Raw genomic sequence first — 16,876 nt, forward strand, 5'->3', positions numbered from 1 at the left:
AGTATACTTATAATATATAGATAATTTCTATTGGTGATCCTGTATCAATGAAAGATAAATAAAAGTTCTGTAAAACAAAAAAAAGTAATAATAAATGAACAGGTAAGCGCAATAAACTCCTACATAGTTTTTGAGATGGTACATTTTTAATCCTCCACAGAACGCGCGTGGTGTAATAAACAAATCTACATTTTAATTGGAAGAAAATTTCTGAGAACTTCGTAGTTCGTTACAGTTGGTTATACCAAACTTTTAATTTCAAATAAGTAGCGTATTAAAAAGATTTAGTACAAAAAAAAATGATGTAAAAATGAGTGTATTTGTATTTTGAAAAAAGGTTTAATTTCTTGTATATAATATATAGTACTATTCCTTACAACTCCAAGAAATTATTTTTCACAATCTCAGTTTTCGTTTAAAAGTGTAAGCTTTTTGACAGTCCATCAATAGTGTTCGTACCAGAGTATTGTTCGTATGTAGTCATACCTTTTAATTTCACTTTCTTTAACAAAAAAAAAACCATGATATCCAATTTTTGCCGGTGCTCCCCCGTCGATGACTAATGGAATTACAACTTCGGTAATAATTAAATTTTTACGAACGCAGATTCCTAACGACGATGAATCCCCTGAGCATTGTGCTAGCAAGAATTATTATTTTAATTTTATGATAAACCTATAAAGTTAAAAGCAAACGGAATTTTAAAATTCTTGTATCCATTATTCTGTAATTTAAATACATTTAACTGGCCTATTGATTATAACACACCTCTGTGTTTGGCACTAATCGGTGTAACATAACTCCTGAAGATGCCCCGTGGAAGGGTAAAACACGTGTTGAGTGAATTAACGGTGGTAGTTGTGTAATTTGCATTGTTTGCCGCATACGCATTTATCAGCGGACTGGCGGGCGGTGCACTTTGTTGCACGACTACCACTACATGTGCGAAAGTGGCTAAATATTGGTACTTTTCTTACTTATCACACACCTTTCAAGATAGATTTGGTTTCGATATTTTGTTTCATACTAGACCTAAATTAGAATAAAAAGCATATACAGTATGATAGATATGAAAGTTATAAAAGAGTGAGTTTTTATACTTATTTCTAATCATCCTGTAATACGTCTAGATGTTACATTAATTTAATTTTTCTATCGAGATGTAACAGACAAATAACTTTTAGCAGTATAAAGTTAGATAATAGTAAACAATGATTAATTTTAAAATTTGGCAAATTCGAATTTTGAAATAGTATTATAATTACATTCACCATTCTCATCGTTTCAGCAATAAGTCATCCACTGCTGAATTGCTCACTGTATTATACTTCTTCTTTTCAGCTCATAGACACCCACTGCAAGGCATAGGTCTTCCCAAAAGATAATTATGGGGGGATATACCATAATAGACATGTTTGACACTGTATTATGGGCTCTGAAAACTTATAAGCAGTTTTAATCCTATATAAGTAATGCACGAAGTGTGAATTATATAAGATTGCATCCTGGGATTCGAACTAGTGACTTACGATCACAAGTTTCAGTCCTCCATAGCCGAGCTACTACTGCTTACTATATTATTAATTATTTCTGAAACCATTGATAGTACACCATTGAATTTATGAAGAATAGAAGGAGTATGAGAAATAAAAATTTTAATTAAATAAATTATTTACCCAAATATCTAACATTCTTGCCCCACACATGACAGGGGAACGAGAGGCCCCCAAAAATGGGGCATTATTAAAATAATATGCAATGCAAATACCAATATCGCGATACACAATGATTCGTTTATGTCCTGTCTTATCCTGTCCTTTCCTGTCCTGTCCTGTTCTGTCCTGTTCTTTTTTATAGTTTTGATGGGGGAATTCTTCCGGTGTTCAAGATGCCCTACCTCTAGGGGGAGAACAGGGGTATGTGGGATTCCTACCTACTAACCCCCTCCCCCCAGTGGTCGTCCTTTGCGCTATGCGGGGGACCGCGGTATCTTCCGGTCAGGGATCGCCACGCGGTATTCCCTCGCACCGTGCTATTTTTTTTCCTGTCCTGTCCAGTCCTGTCAGCTAAAAAACCATGAGCGGTTAAGATCCCTGTCCATCCGAGCGCAGTCGGAGTCGCGACAGCCGGAGCAGGGCGTTAGAAAGCCAGCTGCTTATGGCAGACCTAGCCTCTTTTGCTTGTCTGCACTTCTCACGGCTATTACATTGCTCATTGTGTTGACTCCTAGAAAGCTCCGATACTGGAGATAGGACCTTTTCCATTGGTAGTGAGATGAGGACACGTGCTGTAAACAACTATGCTGGAGCATCTCCGGGTCGGCTCATCAAAATCATTCGTTCAATCAATCAATCATTCATTCTCTGTTTGTGAATACATTCTTTGTGTATATCTGATAAATAAAAAAAATATAGATAGTATCGTTTTAATCTCGCGAGTGCAAGTCTTACGTTTTAAATAAACTATATTTAATCTTAAATACTCGCAACGACTCTTGTCAAATGAATTAATGAACAGTAATTCCTTCAAGCCAAGATTAATTCCGCTTGTATTGTAAATGGAAATACATTTTATGTCCCTATTTGAATGCTAACCCATGTTAAGAGATAATTAAAATAATAAATTCACAACGAACGTAATTATATATCAAAGAGAATGTTAAAGTACGACTACATTGAAGACGCATATAGAAGTAGGTCATTTGTTTAATAACAAGGTATATTTTTATAATGTCGTTGTTTCCCTTATACGCAAAAGGTACGTGTAAAAACTTTTCGTCTATTTTATATTCATCTACAAAGCGAAATGCATGACTAAAATGCGAAGTAAATGTACTTAAGGTAAAAAATCTTTAATCTATATTGGTATTCATATGATTAACCATATCTTTTGTTTTAACTAGGTTCATTTTTAGACCAACAATCTGATACTGTCTGTAGTACAGCATTTATAGTAAGAGAGTCATCTGCGTAATTTTTTTTAAAATATCGCAAGTTTTATATAAAAACTTTTTTCTCATAATTTAGTTGCCTGGTATAAATTCGGTAGAACACGTCCATATTTCTAACAAATGGAACGAGGAATTTGAAATAATTGTCGGGAAATTAGATATAATATTTCATCTACTAAAAAAAAAAACATAACGGTGATGTTTTATTTTTTTGATTTTATTGTTATACAAATCCGGAATAGCAGGTCTGTATCATCATTATGATTTAATGGAATCAGGCGTTATTTTACGGAAGTCCATCCTAAGTAAGAAAAAGACCAATATTTAGCCACTTCCGCATGCAGTGGTAGTCGTGCAACAAAGTGCACCGCCCGCCAGCCCGCTGATAAATGCGTATGCGGCAAACAATGCGAATTACACAACTGCTACCGTTAAATCAGTCAACACTTGTTTCATCCCTCCACGGGGCATCTTCAGGAGTTATGTTACACCGATTAGTGCCAAACACAGAGTCATATAAATCAATAAATCTAATGTTGCAAAATAAAATAGTAAGGAAACCTAGAATGTTGAGGATGGATGTATGGCTAATGGAATGAAAGAGAAAGACTGGGAAAATTGTAGAATGTATGAAACAGTACGACAGACAATATGATACATGAAAGAGAAGAATGATAATGATAAAAAATATGAATAAATTAGTAGAAATAAAAAGTCCCTGTCCCACACGAGATAGGGGAACGAGAGGTCCCCAACAGCGGGCACCATAAAAAAAACACAGAGTCAGTTTGTATGAGTTTTATAACTTGAATATGCCGCGAATCGCATTTAAACTGAAGTACTGTTGTGTGAATAATACCGCTATCAGGCTCGAAATTATAAACTAGCGGAGATACCTTCATCTTCTTCTTTTCAGTCAGATGATAGTTCCTGTGCTGCCCGCGATCTTAAATATGTTGTCGGCCCACCTAGTGGGGTATCCACGCTGCGTCTACTGGCTCGTGCTCGCCATTCAAGAACCTTTAAGCACCAATAGCCGTCGGCTGCACGAGCGATGTGCCCCACTAATATGGCTACTTCTAGCAAAAGTACTAAAATGGCCTAGGTGGTAGAGTCACATACTTTAGTCAATAGAGATGTTTGTCCACCGGTTTTTCTCAAATTCTTTGAAATGTAACTATAAAAAACCAGTTTAGGATTTCATCATCATCACTATTTTAGTTCTAGAACGTCTATAGCTTGACATAGGCTTTTACTATAGATGTACCATAGGACTAGTTCAAAGCGGCCTGCCAACGTTTTCCGACCTTAGTAATGTCGTATGTAGTCGTACACCTTGTGGGTGAATGTTTTTCGTTACCCTTGCCGGTCCGCGATCTCTACTCCAGAACTTTAAGACCTCAAGTCACCTGTTCTGCACGCTAAGTAGTGTGTGAAGACCACTGCTTATGATTACCACATAATAATAATTTCAAACGCAATATAAAATATATACTTGCAATTTTAATTGCGTTATGTTGTGTAATACACTTAAAATTTTAACGACAGCTTTTTTACTCTCAGTGTGATTCGTATTTGCGGTAAATAAATAGATCACAGATCTATCTTTGCTCTGCAACAGTGATGAGCTGCTGGGCTCATCTAACCTACTCTAAGCGGTCGTCTCAAGTCAGCCTTACGCTAATTGGCCATGTATGTATATAGTTTCCTCTAAACTTCATTATAGGTAATCAAGCTATCGATAGTGAACTTCCATCGCCTGCTGTACCGCATTCGGAGGACTTAAACACGAATTTACATGTCGGTTAGCAAGGAAGGTAGGCGAGACGAGCATCGCCTTTATTATATAAGACGAAGGAGGCAGCTTCCTCAATTACTGCAGGAGTGTGACCAAGAACGTAATCGTGAAGAATAAAACATTAAAATCCAAAAGTAAAATAGGGTAAGGTAAGCAATTTAAACAAGAACAAAAACATAAAAGAGCAATGATAGTAACAGAAGAAGGTAATAAAATTAAAATTGTACATAAAATTTTGAAATAAAGGGAAACCAAAGAACTATAAACTGTCATAAATATACATCTGTAATAATATAATAAATAAATTACGCTCAAATAAAATAAGAATAGATTGCGGTAAGTTGTTACGAATAGACTTAAACTAATTGAGGAGATGATGAAAAGAAATTTAGAATGAATGAGAATGTTAGATTATGTTATATATGTCAGAAGAGTGAATGAACGATTATGACAAGACAGAAAAGAGCGAAAATAAAACACGAAAAATTTATTGAAAAATGTAAAAATCCCTTTTTCACAACAAGCGTGTACGATAGGCCCCCAAATACGGGGTGCATGAAATGAAAAAAAAAGAACCTTTATTCACGAATTGGCGCACCAGTTAATTTACATTATCATAATTTTAGTTCTAGAATTTTCAGTACTAAACATAGGCTGAATTTCCTTAAATCTTGGTATAGGAACTTTAAAATAGAGAAATAAAGTTTAAACGTTGCAATACAGTCTTTCTGACTGTAGAAGCTTATTAGTTGTAATACATAACAACGACAATTATATACCTAGAATAAATTTTGTGGTGATGTCATATTTAACTGTTAATATTTTGATATGAAGTGTCATAATTTACGAATTCATTATAATATATACGTGTTTTGCTGGTGATGGTTAGGATCCATCAGTGCATGTTTTCCTTCAAAGCCTGGTGAGGTGGAGGTGATGTATGTATATATTTAATCATAACCTTAACTCAAGGATATGCCAGCGACTATATCACTGTTAATTTCCGAATTCAAATCAGTTCGAAGTTCAAATTTAAATTCGGACGGGCACACATAGTTTTTATTTTAAAAAGTATTGTGGCCGCAATGGCCAGTTATAAACACTATTATCACATGAATGCTGCAAGTACTATGTTACTGGTACACATACCGTTTTTAATCCTCCAGTACTCAAGTCGAATTTAAAACAGGATTACGATGTTTAAGGCTACTTCATAGTAAGACTACGGAAAAGCTATTGAAAGAGAGATAACAAAAAGAAATGGCGAGAGATTTCAAAATTGCTGTAATTTTTTTTCATTCTTCTTTTCGTCGACTGGCTCTTTTGAAATTGAGTTAATTAGGACTTCGCGGATGAATTTTTAAGTTAGCCGTGCGCCGAGAGTGTGCTATTGAATAATAAAATAATATTTTGGCTGGACCATGATGTTTACATATTTTTGTAGAAATTTTTTGATTTTAAAAGGAAAACCTCTTAACTCACAATTTAATATAAATTAAATAATAGCGTTGCTTGAAAAGCAAATAAAAAAGCATTTATTTTGATACTTGTAGACGACGATAGACTGGTATTCCAGGTTCAGGAAGACTTTTTTTTAAAACATATTACAAACATGGCAAAACGTCGGTAAATCAGCACTACATCTATGCTTCATATTATTGACTAGCGCCATCTAGTAGATTTTTAGATAAAATATGATTAAACAGTTCTATGTATTTACCAGTACTTACATATAACACGCAAAGACAATACACTGTTTAACCTAAAAATCTATCGATCTGCTATCGATTCCTTAGAGTGACACGCCAGCTTTCTATTGCCTTTTCAGCTTCTTAGTTTTTATGACCTATTTGGTGGTAAATCTGGATTGCGTGAGAAAGCATTGATCAAATATAAATTGAGACTTTAAACTTGAGTTTAAGGTTAGTAAGGTGTAGAAATTATACGTAAAAGGACTTTCATTATTGGAATTTTTTTAAATTATAATGAAAGTTTGAAGATCGCTTACGAATAATAGTTGAAATTTGCACACAATTAGGTTATATTTTAATTAATAGTATGCATTTGATATTAATAGCTATTCACAACAGAAAGGTCCTTCACATACCGTTTGAGCGAATGGAGTATTTGGTTGATTTCAGAAATATTTCGTCGTTTATAAAAGAGCTATTTCCATTTTATAGATACGAGTAGATTGAGCGTCAAGGGGCAGCAACAATATTGATAAAAAATATCGATTTCTTTTTAACTTATATACGTCTGTTAAATATTTTCTGTATATTATATGTAATTAATGTTAGTTTCATTATACTGTTTGTATGTTACTGTATGTTAAGATATCACCAAGTAACAACATAAAAATAAAAAAAGTGTTTTTAAAACATAATTTGAGGACTGAAAATCATAACAATCATCAAAATTACAGGGTTATGTGAAGGTATTTTTAAAAAAGGCTGTGAGAAACGAATGGTCATTTAGGAAAAGTGGTAGACAGATCTACGATTTAGTCAAGGTTGCGGGAACTCGCTGGATGTGAACAGCGCAAGGTTGGTCGTCATGGATGTGGATGTACATCGTGGATGTAGCATGAGATCTTTGGGGTATTTCTATGCCTTGCAGAGGGCGTCTTTCGACTAATATGATGATGAATAGTGAAGCAATCTTACAAAGTGGTCACGCTAGCGTATTTGTTATTATTCATATTATATCACATAATATATCTAATGAATTCAGGCGTTATTTTGCGGAAGTCCATACTAAGTAAGAAAAGGACCAATATTTACACAGTTACTCACTCTTTATTTGGCACTAATCGGTGTAACAATACTCCTGAGGATGCCCCGTGGAGGGGTGATACAAGTGTTGAGTGATTTAACGGCGGTAGTTGTGTAATTCGCATTGTTTGCCGCATACGCATTAATCACCGGGCTGGCGGGCGGTGCACTTTATTGCAAGACTACTGCTGCATGGCGGAAGTAGCTATATATTTGTCCTTTTCTTACTTAGCACATAATATACATAATGTGAAACTACGATATTATTTCCGTACTATTTAAATATGTAATCTCCCGAATTACATTCGCCTGTTCTTTTCATGTCTCAGGTATCTTTTTCCAAATATTCAGTAACACACTTTGATGTCAATAAGACATGTTATCCATTTTATGTTGAACAAAGATTTTTTTGCTTCAATTTTTAATCACTTTTTTGAATCACAGAAAATTTTACGAATAACATATTCTAAAGCTGTGTTTCCCAACGGGGGACCCACTCCCAATAGGGAGGCAATTTGATTGTTAAGGAGGGCAATTGTAAAGTGAAGTCGACACGAGTTTAACACTTTCGCTTTAATATAATAAACATATATGTTACATAGCAGGCGAAAGAATTTTATAGAGGCCAAGGTAGAGTATAGAATATAAAAAAGAAAAAAATACTCGTCTAAAGTATCAGAAATAATCATCTGGGCCAACATCTGAACAATACTTTCACTTATAGGGTAATATATATTATTAGGAATATATCTACCGGTTCCCAAGAATCAAGAGAATAATTGAAGTCTTCCACTTGCAGCGGTGTCATAAAAGACTTTATAATTTTTACTCAACATATGCTACATATACATAAATATGACAAAATGTACAGAGTTAAATTTATTTTAAAATGCAATAATTTATAAAGCGATTACTACTACAAATTACATTAAACACTTTATACGAACATAAATTAACAAAAACCCCATTAGAGTGTAAAGAATTTTTAATGATAATACAAATTGGAAATCGATTACCCTATTTGCAGAGTTAAGGATATTTATGCAATTAATTGTGCAGCAGTAAGGACTTGGTCCGTAGGTCGCGGGTTCGTTTTTCAGGATACAATTTTATATAATTCACACTTTGTGTGTTAATTATATAGGATTACCACTACTCACAAAAAAGTTTCCGGAGGATTCTCAGCGGTTTCTTCTGCATACCTTCGCTGCTATTGCATCACACTTCGATCGCCAACCCTTTTGCCAAGTGATTATGATATATCTCCTCATAGATATCTTTGAAGGAGGCTAGCCCTGCAGTGGACATATATAGGTTGAAACAATGTCGACGAGCATGTAAGTAATTGTATAAAAAATCTAAGTTTGTTGTAGGCTTTTAAAAAGGTATAAACTCGTATTCTAAGTTATAGAATATAATTAAATGAAAAATTAATTTATATTTAGGCTGGCGATATAAACAATTGTATACGAAGGCCTCGTCATCGCTTTACATCAGTAACAGAGGTCAAATTCTTTAGCCTGTAATCGATAAAAAATACATACATAAGTGATGAATATAAATTTTCAAAAGTGATGTGGATACAAGACTACCAAAAATCATGTTACGGATTTCATACATAACTAAATATCAATTATAAAGTATAAATATTGACGTTAAAATGTAAATTATAATCGAAAAACGCTATGAACACTAAATAAATATTTAGTTTTAATTTCACAGCTGAATAAAATACGGTGACCATGTTTTAAAGTAAAAATGTTACGTAAATTAAAATTGAAATACTTTGTGACCATTTTTTTTTTGTAGGACGAGATGGGTATTGCGGTATATTTTCGTCGTCTCATCAGCCCATAGATGCCTTCTGCAATACATAGCCTCTCCCAAAGACATCTTTGGAGGGATACAATATAATTGCCACGTTTGGTAGATGACGTGAGTAGTGGCAATTGTAATTAATGCTCAGTATCCCGGGAACCGAACCGGCGACCTAAGATCGCGAGTCTCAGTCCTCTATCGCTGGGTTACCACTGCTCATTAAAGTATTTAGCAAATAAAAATATTGCAGGTAATATTACAGTGTAAGAGTCGAAGTGAAATAACTAAAAAGTCTTTGTTCATTTTATATATTTATTATTTATTTAATTTGATATGACATGTAGTTAGTGGCTGTAAACAATCTTATACCCGCAGCGACCTTCTTAGAAAAATCGAAATAATTAAATGTATTACATCAACACCAAAAAATGTTGACCGAAGAATTTTGTTGCCTAATGTGCAACTAATGTTTATTTATATTTAAAATAAAAACATAAAAGTAATGTGGTTTGTAAAAACGTTTATCTAATACAATTTAATAATTACGATAATTAAAAATAAATTATAATTCGCCTACGTGCGGTCACGCGTCGAACCCTAGTTCCAAACAGACTCTCAGAAAACTACAAACGGAGGCGCGCGTGCTGCGCGTTGGCTGCGTGCCAAGGGTGCAAGCAAGAGCGCGTATAGTGCACGCCGTGCGAGTGAGCGAGACGAGAGAACGGTTATGAGCGTTGTGACGACGTCCGCGGGAGTTTTTAAATATGGCGGTTTTTTGGAAGCAATATTACTACAGAATATATTTTTATCTACGTGTAAAGTTATGTTTTTATTTATATATACAAATGCAAATAGCAGTATGTTTGTTCGTTTAATTTACAACGAGAACTTGTAAATTAAAACAAGATTCAATAAAATAAATAATGACGTGGATACTATACATCGGCCCGTCTGAAAATGGTTCAATGAATTTAAAAGCTGTACTGAGATAACATTAACGAAAAATCTCGAGAAAAACGAATGCTTCATAATTTATTCAGTGCAGCACTCGCCGAGTTGCGCTTAGTGGGTTTCGTAAAGAAAAGTTTGTTCTAAAGAATCGTGTATATGAGGTGATTGGTTCTAGATGTAAAAGCTTGCAAAGGGCAGATAGTAAAAAAAAAATATTTTGGAATCTAGTAATTTGAATTATTAACACGTCGTTTCTTATTGTAATTTTGGATAAGATATCATGGTCATCATGTGAGCTAGTATATGCCCACTGATGGACATTAAAAGTCACCACAATGACCGCCTTTGCACTGCCCACATTCATTATTTTCACGATCTTTATTAAGTCGTCGGTACACATAGGCTTTCCACGTTGTGTCTGTCGGATTGGGGTCGCCAATTGAGAATGTTTTGTGTTCCCAACAGCCTTCGGCTACGCCCACTGCCACCTCAAACGAGTAATGCCAGTAGCCACGTCGTCGACCTTGGTTACTCATATACGTAAGCTTTTATCAAGCCAAACACCTTTCAGAACATTTAATATATCACACTATGTTAACTAGAAAACTTTTCATTTGTACTATATTTATTGTTTTCTTAGTAAATAATCAAGAAAAAAAAGACGATGTGTTGACAGACGATACTGTTTATTTTTAAACGGTTTTATTTAGTTCGACCCGTACGGAATTTATTTGTTTATTTATTTGGGTCAAAATTAGAAATTGAAATTTAAGCACCTTCCCGTTGTCAGATTGATTTGAAATTTGGTACATACATTTAATTTAGACGACAATACAATATAATAAAATCAATAACATTAAAAATCTAAGATGGCCACCGATACAAAATGGCGGATTACATATTTTTCCTTAACCCACTCAATATGGGTATCAAATGAAAGGGCTACACTAGTAAGACACGATGATTATGTCAAAATTTTAAATTCAAGATGGACGCCGTTCCAATATGGCGGACTAGGTACATATTTTTCCACAACCACCACAATATGGGTATCAAAAAACCGTTCAACTTAAAAGTTTTTTAAATGTATTTATTTATAATTACGACTAACAAACTTGTTTGTGTATTTAGAAATTATAGTGTGTGTAGACTACAACAAGACCAGTCATCGCGGTGAGATTTCTTGTTTTTTAATTTTTTTATGGCCTCCGTTATTGGGGGCCTCTAGTACTCATATCTTATTTTTGGAACAGGAATATATTTTATAATTATCTCTTTACGAATTTTTTCTTATTCTCACTCTTTCTCTCTCATCATTTACAATTTCTCTCTTTCTTCCTTCTTTCATCCTTCATATTTTTTATTATTCTTGCAACAATCATTTATATTACATTCACGCATTGCTTCCTATCCCTGGCCACATTTCTTGAAATCTTAATTATTTACATTTCCAATAGAATATTATTATTTTTCTTTCCTATAATTTTTCAATTTCGTGTTATTTTTTTCAATACTATTATGATACTTTTCCATAATATTCTATTGTTTTCACCTTACACGGTTTAGTTACGCTTTATTACATCCCATATTACCTTCTACAAAACCGCCAGAAATTGTGGTAGCTCTCTTCTTCTTCCAAAAGGGAAGCGATGCTGTCGCTAGTAATGATCTTACCCAGTTCCATTTCACAAGCCAAGTGGTGATCTTTGGGAAGGCCTATACCTTGCAGTGGTCATCTAGCAGATGATATAATGATGATGATTTGAGTAAATGTTTTTTTTTTATGGCCCCCTCTATTGGGAGCCTCTCGTACCACTATTTAGTTTAGGACAGGGACTTTATTTACAAATATTTTTTTCAGGGTTTTATCTTTATTCTACACTCACTTTCATTCTTCTCAATTTCTTTTATTCTTTCCTATTATCTTTCACAATATCTCGCATTTTTTTTATTCTTTAATTCCTTCTTGCTTTCATCGCCTTCCTTTCCTCATCTTTTTTACTCTATAGGAGTAAATGTTAATCAATGGCAGGTTAGGTCAGCGGTGAGAACGGGAAGTGCGTAATAGATAGGAATCACTAGATATTTAACTATAGACGGCTTGATGATTATCTACATCTCTGGTACTCGTGCGCAAACTAAAAGAATTTATAATGCATGGATCATAAAGTCATAATCATATAGGTACTATGTTACTATGAAATTATAATTAGACTTCACTCGTTTATATGTTTACAATTATTCACACAAATTGGATTTGAAATTGAGTGTTTAATTTGTAAATTTATTGTTACAGAGTTTTAATTAATTTCCGATTCATATAAAATGAAAGCTAATGGAGATATTGTAGTCAATTTAATTTATATTAATAATATATTTATGTATATAACTTTGTTCAGAGTTGTAATTACAGTTTTTTAAACCGTCTTTAATTTATTTATTTGCGTGAGCGTGAACAATTTCATATCGCATCGACTGTTTTATATTTTTTTCGCTACAAGAATTATTTCAATGTCGATGTTTTCTTAGTTTCTGGTGCAAAGACCACGAAGTAAAATAAATGTCATCTTATATGAAACTCAGTAGTTCTTTTATAAGAAAAAATCCCGTGATGTTGAAATTTCTTTTTGATTCCATTATAAAGCATTCACATTATTACACAAGAAAAATTTAACATAGTTTATTGTGTTAAATCAAATCTTTAAACAATCAAATAAAACAAATTAATTTTATTATTAATTCTTATTGCCAGAAAAATTATTAAAGTGCGTAACTTTAAAGAGATAAATAAGTTTAATGAGAAATTAGAAATATTATAATGTTACATAAGATTTTCTTATATAACCTCCTTGGAATCCTTTGCGTTTCGCTATTTGTCATAGATAAAATGAAGCTACCGAATATAGGCTTAAAGGTTTTCAACAGGGCTGTCTGAAAGCCTCTTTAACATTAATCTATGAATTATCTCAGTGTAGTCCACTCCTTCCTTTTTTCTTTCATTTTTTTTACTTAATAGTTAATCGCTTTTTACAATCGACTACTGTGGAACTTGATACACCTGGATTCTCGAACAATTCCCGATTTCGTACTATTTCCTCTACCGGACAGTAAATTCCTTCCGTCTGGGTTTATAGCGAGATTGAAACCAAAAGCCAACGAATAATTCTTTCTTTAATAAAAAAATCATTTTCGAAATCAAATACATCTGTCATACAGGAACATTCACACATGTATATATCGTAACAAAAAAAAGATATGTAAATTAAATATCTAACAAGCATGTACTATATGTGCTCATAGACGACATAAGAAACTTCCTCGCGGCAAACTTAAACACATTGCGGACTTGTTTGTAAAGTTGGCGAGTATATTTTAAGGCAAAGGACGCTTTTAAGTTTTTTTAAGGCTTACTTTAACGGTCACATGCATCGTGCAGGCGGCGTGCATGTAGGAAATACGCGATTACGTAAATCAAAAGATTAAGTTATTAGTCAAGTATAATTTATATGGGATGGGCCATGAAGTAAGTTAAAATTTGTATAATTAATATAAAAAAACCTTTAAAATGTTTTATAAATTGTTTATTTACAGGAAAGGCGTTTTTGAAAAATTATATCATCTAGATGAACAACATTTCAATTTTTGCTCTCTTCTAAGCGAGTGAAGATATTGACAAATATCGGCTGGCACTGATTTTTTTGCGTGAAAATTCAAATATTCCATCCTTGGTAATTTTTAACACATAAAAAAATCTGATCAAGTTTTATACTTATTTACTTGAGTTAATATGTATATTTCGGGTTGAAGGCGTAACTTAAAGCTATAAGGGTTTTTAAAGGGCCCTGAAAAGAGTCCATAGACGCCCACTGCAAAGCAAATGCCTACTGTAAGGCATAGGCTTCCCTCAAAGATATCTATAAGGGGATATATAATGATCGCCACGCTCGGCAGGCAGGTTGGCGATTGCAGTGTGGTATCATGGCACATAGAGGATCCTTCTGGCCATTATCTGGAAACGTATCTGTGAGCGGTGGCAATCCTATATAATTAATGTACAAAGTGTAAATTATATAATTGAATCCTGAAAATATTACCTGCGATTTACGATTTCACGTATCAGTCCTCTACTTCTGGGCTGCCACTACTCGTTTTTGTGGTCACTAACAATATTTTGAGTACATTTTAATTATAAGTTCTGTTATCACTTAACAGATTGACATTAAATAATAGTATTATTTACAAGTTTTCGTTTAACAATTGTTTTTTTTGGTTTAATTATTTATGATAATTAGTGTCTTCTAGTTTAATTATACCATCGGATCAATTAAAAACGACACGATGGAAAGACTTGTTGTTAAGTAGAAAAAATGGTTCTGTGGGGTTCAGTAGAACGCACCCAAATTTATTATCTAAGAACGCATCTGTTTTTATATGTCTCTTTTTAAACTCGGTACGTATCGCTCTCTCTCTGACGCGCCGCGCTACCGAGCAGACGTGTCGCTTCAACTGCTGTATAACAAAAGAAATAATTGGAAATCAGATTGAGATTTTTTATTCTGTGATATTATAAGTTTTAACCATCCGGCAAGTGTTTTTCTTTACATCGAATTATCTATTACGGGACGAAGGGCTTGTTCTAACGACCACTCCTCAGTTCAAAATCCACAGGACGCCTAAGTTTTTGACGAATGGATCTCATGTGGCATGTCTTAGAATCGCCCTTAAATCCCTGAAGTTCCTCGACGGTCGACTGTAAGAAGAGAGCTTTGGTAAGAGTGAACTAAGTACTAAGCTTAAAAAGAAGATCGAAAGGAAGAAGAATGGAGTAGATAACACTGAAGTGATACATAGACGAACGAAATTGACCAAGATAGTCTATCTAGCAGATGTGTAAGTTAACGTGGTAAGTGAACAGGCTACGTGTTACGCAGAAAAGATGGACCCTGAGGTCATAAAGTGGTGGTACCCACGGATAAGCAAGCGCAAGGTAGAACGTCCACCCACAAGGTGGTCACACGACCTTATTAAAGCCGTCGGAAGACGCAGGATGTGTGCCGTATCGAAACGGTCTTATTCGAAACCTGTGTGGGAGGCCATATTCAGCAGTGGACATCTTCCAGTTGAAACGATATCGTTGAAGACTAAAAAGAAATACATTGCATAAATATCTATACATAGTAACGGAGATGCAAAGGATTGCGTATTATGAAATTTTGTGTTACATTGCAATATTGTTGATTTTTTATAAAAAATATTAGATTACCACACACTATAACATTGTTAAATTTGGAAACAAATTTATAAGGGGATATAGCTCAGTGGCAGAGCAATCGACTGCAGATCGATAGGTCCCCAGTTCAAATCCGGGTGTCCCCTTTCGAATCGAATTTTTGATTGATATGTTTCTAAGGACACCATATGTAATTATATATAAAACCATAAATTATATTCTTCTGTAGTATTTTATCACACTGACGTCTCCATAAAATATTACTTGAATATTTTTAAATTTAGAAGCTTTTTTGTGTTACATTATTAATTCACAATAATAATTAAACAAATTTAAATAGTACAATACAACTTAAAAAGTAAACTCCACGTTCTTTACTTTTAATTAAAAACTTCTGTTACTACTAAGACCATTATTATTAATTATTTTATTTGTCAAAATATTAAAATATTGTTCAATTATTTATTGTTATTATAATGTATTTTAGGATATAATTAATTAACTGCTAATAATTATTCTAGATCAATAATCGTGGCGATCTTTGGGGTAGTCCTATGCCTTGCAGTGGGCAGCCATCGTCTAAAAAGAAAGAAAGAAAGAATTCTATGCCTTATATTTTTAAACCCATTTATTTTTAGTAACTATTATATATTTATCGCTCTAAAAACACTGAACATTGACCATTTCCAGTTAGAACTAGCTAACAAACAGAAAGTCAAATAAGAAAGTACCTAAGAACAATAAAAGCAATTTGAATTTCGTACGATAAATGTTATTATACGAATTCATAAAAATGACAAATTTTTAAATTTACTTATTACCTTTGTTTGTACATTTTAAACGTATTTAAACTCTAATAGAATAGTATAAGGTTGATATTGTTTTAAACCGAAATACACTGCATTCAAGTGACTCTTTCGCGGCAGTTTGGAGATGGCCTGCTTTATATTCCGCGTGGAGTTTCCTTGTAATTTTATTTGAATGTATTACGTTATGCAATATCTTCACTAAAATACTAAAAACGTGACATTGGCACACCGCAAGGGTACATTTTCGAAGCTCTTCAGGATGGATGACTCGATCGTGTCTTTATTGCAAATATCTCATACAATTTTCATCTTTTTGTGTATGTAAAAATGATTTTATTTATCATATTACGTATACTTATTTATTAAACTCCTTATTGTTCATTAACAAAAACACTTTTGATTATATGAGAGTTAGATTGACGGCGAACACGAGACCGCTGCCACACTGATACTATCAGGTTCAAACTTTGTTAGATTCAATAGCATCCAAGGCAATAAACAAAGCCGAACACCGGGATGGATAGTTTAATACATTGCATTATAAAC

At 33.6% G+C, this 16,876-nt stretch overlaps 1 non-coding gene across 1 annotated transcript; it reads left to right on the top strand.

Annotated features, from left to right (window-relative positions):
* The first annotated feature begins 15,595 nt into the window (after positions 1 to 15,595).
* TRNAC-GCA (transfer RNA cysteine (anticodon GCA)) lies at positions 15,596 to 15,667 on the top strand. The gene has a single exon. It is a non-coding gene; the product is annotated as a tRNA-Cys (tRNA).
* The last annotated feature ends 1,209 nt before the right edge of the window (positions 15,668 to 16,876 follow it).

The sequence above is a fragment of the Battus philenor genome, unplaced genomic scaffold (assembly GCF_028537555.1).
Source record: "Battus philenor isolate CCGP_79_NKW_IND1 unplaced genomic scaffold, ilBatPhil1.0.hap1 SCAF_19, whole genome shotgun sequence".
Classification (NCBI taxonomy): domain Eukaryota; kingdom Metazoa; phylum Arthropoda; class Insecta; order Lepidoptera; family Papilionidae; genus Battus; species Battus philenor.